Here is a 7,910-nt window from a genome sequence, read left to right as displayed (position 1 = left end):
CCAACGTTTTGGCCTGCATTGGGGCCTTTATCAAGGATAAGTGATACATCAATTGTTTAAATACCCATAAACCCTCCATAAAAGGTGCCAAAATGATGTTATTAACATCATTTTGGCTCCTTTTTTGGAGGGTTCATGGGTATTCAAACCCTTTTCTGAAAAAAAATACCGGCCTTCCTATATATTTATCTTTTTTCCCTATTAATAACATTGGGATCAACCATAATTTTTACTGGTCAGGCCAGATGGCAACCCTAGAGCCTGTCAGCACCCCCAGACAGCTCTCTACAACCCGGCACACTGCTCCACAGCTCTGTGTATCCTCGAAAGATATGTCCTACAGTTCGATGAGACAAACATAGAGTTATACAAGTCATTCTTATACTCATTGCCACTGTGCATGCTCCCAATTTTAGTTCCATATATAGCACGTGACAATGACGTCGTACAACACTTGCGAGTGACGCCACCAGAGGACGACATGCCCCTTGGAATTAACGCAACCAAAACTGGACTGAACAGAGTGAGTGCGCAACAGTAGTTCAGCTTTTGTGACCAGCGGATCTTGACTGGGGGCTGCATGATTATTCAAAATAATCTTCTTATTATTAATTATGATAAAATGCGAACACTTTCTTTGTATTAAGTATCGTTTATTTCTTAGTCCTGTTACGGCTGTAATATTATGCGTCTATGTTGATATTTTTCGGGAACACAGTGTAGTTTTGTACTGAGTAGACTGTGAGGAGGCATGCATGATTACTGTGCGACAACCTAACCGTTAACTGATATATGACCATATCTTAAATAAACCGCACTGAGACGAAACTTCCTTTAAGTGGGTGAGGGTCGGCCACAGCTTTTATTTGAACAGATTATTATTCATACCGTAAACAGAAAAACTTGCCATTAAATTACCAACCATTAATTTCCAAATGCCAGCCACCGCAGCCGCGGTGGGCATGTAGGTCATTCCAAATACCGCCAGTATAACCAATGGCAAAGACACTTTTGTACCCTGCTGTGACAAGAACATAGAATTATATAGGAAATAACATTTATTTAGTTGATGTATTTATTTATTCAGTGAAAGATTTATGCAATTATCCTGTTTTTTTTTTTTTTGAGAACAAAACATACAAAAATTGCACAAGAAACAACTGACTTCTGGAAAAGACGGGAGGGTGGGTGGGCAGCTCCACCAGCGCTCCAGGATCCTGAGGGAAGAGGAAGCAGGTAAGGGATTCCTTGTTTAGCCGCGGTGGGCATGTAGGTCATTCCAAATACCGCCAGTATAACCAATGGCAAAGACACTTTTGTACCCCGCCACGGAGGAGTTCCTGTAAACCTACACGGAGCTCCGACCCCCACCCAAATGCAAAAGAGCGGCCCCTATACCATCCTGTAAACCAGAAAGAAAGATGACGAGCCCGATATCATTTAAATGGACACCATCTCGCAACATGAGGCCCTGATCGATACCTTCCAACTGTCGGTGCCGAACAACAATGCCCCCCCTGTCACGAACAAATCGAGAAATCCTTGAATTAAGAAGGCGCCTGGCTCGTTCAATCGCATCCGGGTCCCTCGCACCCCTCCAGCATAGCCTGGGGACAATTTCCGACCAAACTAATACCATTTCCCGAGAAAAATGCTGTAAACCTGCCCATATCTGACCTCATGAGGGCTAAAAGCTCCACCACCCTTATGCGGCCTAGGTCATTCCCGCCTGCGTGGATAACTAATATGACTGGGGGGGAAGTAACTCTGCTGATTGCCACCACTTCCGGTAATACCTGCAACCACCGTAAACCTCCAATACCGTGCCATTGAAATTGTACCCCTGTAAAACCCAAGGAGTCTCTTCCAGGATGAAACGAAGCTCTTTGTTCCGCCCGACGAATATAGGAGTGGCCAACCATCCAAACTGTCGCTTGAGGATGCCCTGGAAGAAATTAAAGCGTCAGTAAATCTGGCTGTACGTAAGTAGTAAAACACTCTGATTTCCAGCGCCCAATCTTTTTTATATGTTCATCCTTGAGACCACTGAGACTCGCTTCCGTTGCTGCCCCAATGCGGAACGAGTGAGTTCCAAATTCGGCTGGATTTAAACCAAGCTGACACAAACAACGTTTAAACATTGTCGCAAACTGAAAGCGGGTCAACGGGGAACCATCAAGGTGTGAAAGAAAACAGTCACCAATAGATCTAATTGCTGAAAATTGTGACACCAGGTTGCATGGACAGGCCGGGCCCTCTATGGCCGTTAATGGGATCCAACAACCTTTTCCCAAAACATCAGTCTTAGACCGCCTGATGCACAAAAGAATGGAATATGTATTTGCCGATCACATCACCTGATAACAGGCCCCCATTTTTTGACTTACTTGGCGGGACCAATTCACTAACTCGCAATGCTGCGAAGAAAGCTAGTGCAAAAGCTGTTCTGAAAAGAGCAACCTCATAGCTGGATTTACACACTTTCGGTAATATTGCTAAAAGCCTGTACAGTAGTGCAAACGACACTGGTCTCCTGGAGTCTTTCCTGACATAACTCTTGGCCCAACCTTTCATGGCTTGCAGTATGGGAAAACGTTTCGTAACATCTTCAACCCCCATGAGTTTAAACAAGAAGGCCAAACCCGTCAATCGCTTTCTTGCAACTGCTACTGAGTGGCCACGCCCTCGAAGCTCTAAAATGTAATCCACTGCAACCTGAAAACAGTTGTCGGATGACCATGCGGTGTTAACTGGGAACAAGGAGAACCACTCTGCCCAAGCCTTACCATGCGCCGCCCAAGTGGCTGGAGCCACCAAAGTTCGGACCATGTTCATAAGCTGCGCTCCACTATCTCCCATAAGGTAGTCGGGCATTCCTGTCCACGGGACTCTGCCTCCGGGACTAAATCCCGGAATTTCTGCCACTGTGAACGAGAGAGAGCATCAGCTGCTGCATTGGAAACCCCTGGTACATGCTTGGCCCGAAACCAAATGTTGTGCGTCAAGCAAAGCAGGACCAGGTGGCGCAACATAGCTAAAACAGGCAAAGAAGAAGACGTCAAGTTGTTAATTGCAAATACAACACTCAAATTATCGGTCCAGAAACAAACTTTTTTATTTGACATGAGTTCGCCCCAGAGTTCTACCGCCACCACAATAGGGAAAAGCTCAAGTAAGGTCAAATTCCTGCAAAACCCAGCTTCGGCCCAGTACTCAGGCCAAGCACCGAAGCACCACTGGTTGCCTAGGATGGCCCCAAAACCTATAGAGCCGGCCGCATCCGTAAACAGGGATAAGTCGCTATTAAGCACTTCGTGGCTCATCCAGCACGACCTACCATTGAATACCTGTAAAAATTGTTTCCACACCTCTAGATCTTCCTTCAACTGCCGAGTGATCCTGATAAAATGGTGGGGGGATTTTGCTCCTTTCGTGGCCAGTGACAATCTTCGGGAAAAAACCCTACCCATGGGCATGATTCTGCAAGCAAAAACCAGTAGGCCTAACAATGATTGGAGCTGCTTCAGGGTAACTTTGGATGCCCCCTTTACCTGTTCGACTAATGCTAGCAACTTAAACATCTTATCACTCGGAAGACTGAATTCCATCTGAATGGTGTCAATCTCAATGCCGAGGAAAGTCAAAACTACTGTAGGACCTTCTGTTTTCTCCACAGCGAGAGGGACACCAAACTGCTGAGCAACAAAACGAAAGGTGGCTAGCAGGCCTGTACATCTACTGCTGTTCGCTGGGCCTACAAACAAGAAATCATCGAGGTAGTGGGTTAAAGAATGAGAGCCTGACTCGCTACTGACAACCCACTCTATGAAGGAACTGAAAACTTCGAAGTAGAAGCAGGAGATTGAACAACCCATTGGTAGGCACATGTCGTAGTAAAAATGTCCATCAAAGAAACAACCTAATAGATGAAAACAATCTTTGTGGACGGGCAGGAGCCGAAATGCTGATTCGATGTCAGCTTTGGCCAAAAGTGCACCTTTTCCTGCCTTACGAACCAATTCAAATGCTCGATCAAATGGGGCATAAGACACTGAAGCATCCTCCTTGCTAATGCCATCATTGACGGACTCGCCTTTAGGGTATGATAGGTGGTGTATTAACCGAAATTTACCGGGCTCTTTTTTGGGAACCACACCCAAAGGGGAAACCCTCAAGTTGGGAAAAGGTAACGATTCAAAGGGGCCCGCTATCCTGCCTAACTCCACTTCCTTTCTTAACTTTTCAGCAACCACACCGTGATGCTCTTCCGCTGACCTGAGGTTGGTGGAAAACACGTTCCGAAGAATCTGCAATGACCCTCATTGAACAACCAGCAAACCCCCGGCCGTCTGGGTGCCCAGCGGCCCCCGACAGAAAGGGAGGGGGACGCTGGGCCATCATAAGTCTAATCCACACATCTGTAGCTTTCATGTCCCAACCCAGATCTGGTCGAAGAGCAAGTTTCCTCCTGAATTCCTCTTCATACCTCCACCAGGCTGAACCCCATGCACTTTGTAAGCCCCATAAACAAAAAGTTGAGAGCACTTCTCGGGATGTTTTTGACCGATAACCCCAGCAAGCACCGAGAAGGCTTGCAACCAATTCCCAAATGTTTTAGAGACTCTAGGCTTTCTGTCCTTGCTTTTGTCAAAATGCCTCTCCTTGTCAACAGGCGAGATCAGGGACCAAATATCAATGTACTCATTATTCCAAATTTTTTCCCTGGTCTCCGCTGACAAATGAGAGCCCAGCGGGCTAACCCCACAAAAATAGACATCTTTGTATGTGCCAGCTGATGGGGGTTCAGTCTGTGGAGTAGGACTAGTGGCATCTAATTTGCCCAAAATTTGTTTAAGTGCAACAAGAACTTCACTATTGTGTTCAACCCCGATGTGTTTTGCGACGCTTGCTCCCCTGCCGATCCTCTGAACTCCCATTTGAGGAAGAGGAGGGGGAGTATGTCCGTGGCGACTCCCATGCAGAAGAACAGGAGGGTACTGGGGATTGGACCCGTGAACCTCGTCTACCACTGTTATCCCTAAGGGGGGATTCAGCTCTGTTCCGATATCTACCAGTGGAGCTATGGTGAATACGCCTGTCAGCCCCCCGAGATGTAGAACCATGCTTAGCTACGTTAGCACTCGAACGGGGGGTGCTATGAGTGGTGGGTATAATATCAGCATCGTGGTGGAGAGACTGCTGAACCTGAGAAAACCCCCCAACTGCAGAGTCAGAACAATCTGAATTATGGGGTGGGGTACTATCCTCAGAGGAAAAGACTGGGGCAACCTGTGTATGTACCACAGCTAAATCGCTTTTATTGTGGACCCCAGTGTGCTGAGTTGGAACTGCGGGTATAGGGGGAGTCTTTGCTGCAGAATGCAGCCTGCGTGCGGATACAGTATTAGGGGGAGGAGGGGAGCTGCGAGAATCAGCCCGTGCAGCAGGAGGCAGCCTCACTAGCTGGATAGGATTGGCAGTGGGAGGAGGAACTGCTGCGCGTGCAGCTGCCTGCGCTCTGGTGACTGGGGGCCTAACGGTGCTAACAGCAGCTATCCCAGGGTTTACTGCTGTATTCCTGCGGGTAGCGGAAGTCGCGGTCGCTTTGTGAGAAGCATTCCGGATCCGTTGCCTAGGGGGACTTGGACTAAGCTGGGACGGGGGGCGGGAACGTCTAGAGGTACCCGCCGCATTTCTACGCGCAGCAGTCCTGCTGCGACCGGTCGCAGCTACGGCTGGAGGGGGAATCAGCTCTGCTAAAAGCTGATCCACCCAGCCCGACCCTTGCTGCCTAAGTCTTTCCCTCACCTGGGCCTCTAGGGAGTCAGCCATTGGGGAGAACCGGACACACTGATGGCAGCAGCTCCACCAGCGCTCCAGGATCCTGAGGGAAGAGGAAGCAGGTAAGGGATTCATTGTTTATATAACTGCCCTCCCCCTCTGCTCCCCACCAATGCTCTCTAACCTACAACCCCTAAGATCCAATCCCCTGGCCTGCCATCCCTCCTCCCAGTCATTGGCACCCTCGCTACACCCTTTGGTGCCTTCCAATCTTTTGATTCTTTGTAAAATGCATTGGCAGCTTGTTTTAGCTGATGTATTTGTTTCGACATGCGTATAAATAATAAGTAGGGGAGGGGAGTGATTATCTTTCTACTTGTTTTCAATAGCTATGCCTGCATGGTGTCAGTGTAACACAGGTGAGTTTCCTGTGGCATTTATTTGCTTCCTGGTAAGATTATGAAATGCTAGAAGCATGTGGGCATTGTTAAAATTGACCAAAAATCACTAAATATACCAAAAAATGTCTTAGAAATGAAGACCAATTGAATATTGCTTTAGACTACCACTGTCAACACAATAGTAAAACATAATTTGAAGGTGAGCTATTTCTTTAACAATACATAATCTTTTCACTCGCTACTAAACTCAATTTATAGCATTTTCACAACTTTATATAAATATATTTTTTGTGTATATTTAATTTCTGAAGTAGCTATACTTCATCAACAAAATATTAGGTGGGTATGACAACCTGCTTTTGTAAGGATAGGCTGTGGTCATTCTACCAGAGTCTAATAAGAATTCTGTACTTTTTTTTATACATTGTTGCTTAATGACTATATTATCCATTGCTATTAATGACGTTAACTCTTACATATCCTTTCTTTACTATATCCACTATACTTTCAACTAGAATAAACCCACAAACAAATACTGAACCGGCACATATTTTCTCTAAAATTAAAAAAGCGAGTGTCCTATAAATTTGCTGTATTCACGCTGCATACTAGTGCTGCTACTCTTGGCTTACATCTTTTCTCTTTTATGCTTAATAGAATGCCTTGGGAAGTCCCTAGCTTCACAAATCAAAATGAAGGTTTGGTGAGATCAGTTTCAGAGAACGACGCTGATGCTCCTGGTCCATCATCCAGCTACTGCAGGTCCGGCACTCTGTTCCTCCTGGTGAGTTGGCACACAGGAAAGCAAAAACTCTGCGTCAGCTTTATGGCAACAGATACAATCAGTGCAGTCTGGTCAGCAGGCTTTGGAACTGCAAGGATTGGGATTGGCAGTCCATGACAAGCAGGTGCTTGAACAAGGTGTCCTACAACAGGTTGATAATGTGTTCAATGAGTCCAGTCGGGCTTTAAGGCTTGCAGAAGCTGAGCAGGAACATCAGCAACTTGTTGATGATTTCAATAATTAAATGGTTGATAAAGGCATCAACCTTTAAAAAAAATTGAAAATCAATCTTTTTTTTTTTCTATGGTTTAGAAAAACAATAAAAATATAGTAGTTATATGCTAGTGTAAAGAGTAGTTTTCAGAAGAATGTTAGGGAGATTACAAAACTGTACTATATAATTAGAATTATTGAGTATTTGAAAAATTACGCAACAGTATTGTACAAATACAAGATGTATTAGTCATAGCACTCAAGTCAAGGTGCTTGTGTATTCTAAATGTTAACCACTATAGTGGCAGTTCAAATTAGAAGAAAAACAACATGGCATCTTAAATGATATGGTGCAACAAATTCATTTCAATATTAAATGGTTGATAAAGGCATCAACCTTTAAAAAAAATTGAAAATCAATCTTTTTTTTTTTTTCTATGGTTTAGAAACACAATAAAAATATAGTAGTTATATGCTAGTGTAAAGAGTAGTTTTCAGAAGAATGTTAGGGAGATTACAAAACTGTACTATATAATTAGAATTATTGAGTATTTGAAAAATTACGCAACAGTATTGTACAAATACAAGATGTATTTGTCATAGCACTCAAGTCAAGGTGCTTGTGTATTCTAAATGTTAACCACTATAGTGGCAGTTCAAATTAGAAAAAAAACAACATGGCATCTTAAATGATATGGTGCAACAAATTCATTTTATGTTTGCCAATACAA

The sequence above is a fragment of the Xenopus laevis genome, chromosome 7S, assembly GCF_017654675.1.
Source record: "Xenopus laevis strain J_2021 chromosome 7S, Xenopus_laevis_v10.1, whole genome shotgun sequence".
Taxonomy (NCBI): domain Eukaryota; kingdom Metazoa; phylum Chordata; class Amphibia; order Anura; family Pipidae; genus Xenopus; species Xenopus laevis.
This window is presented reverse-complemented; position numbering follows the sequence as displayed.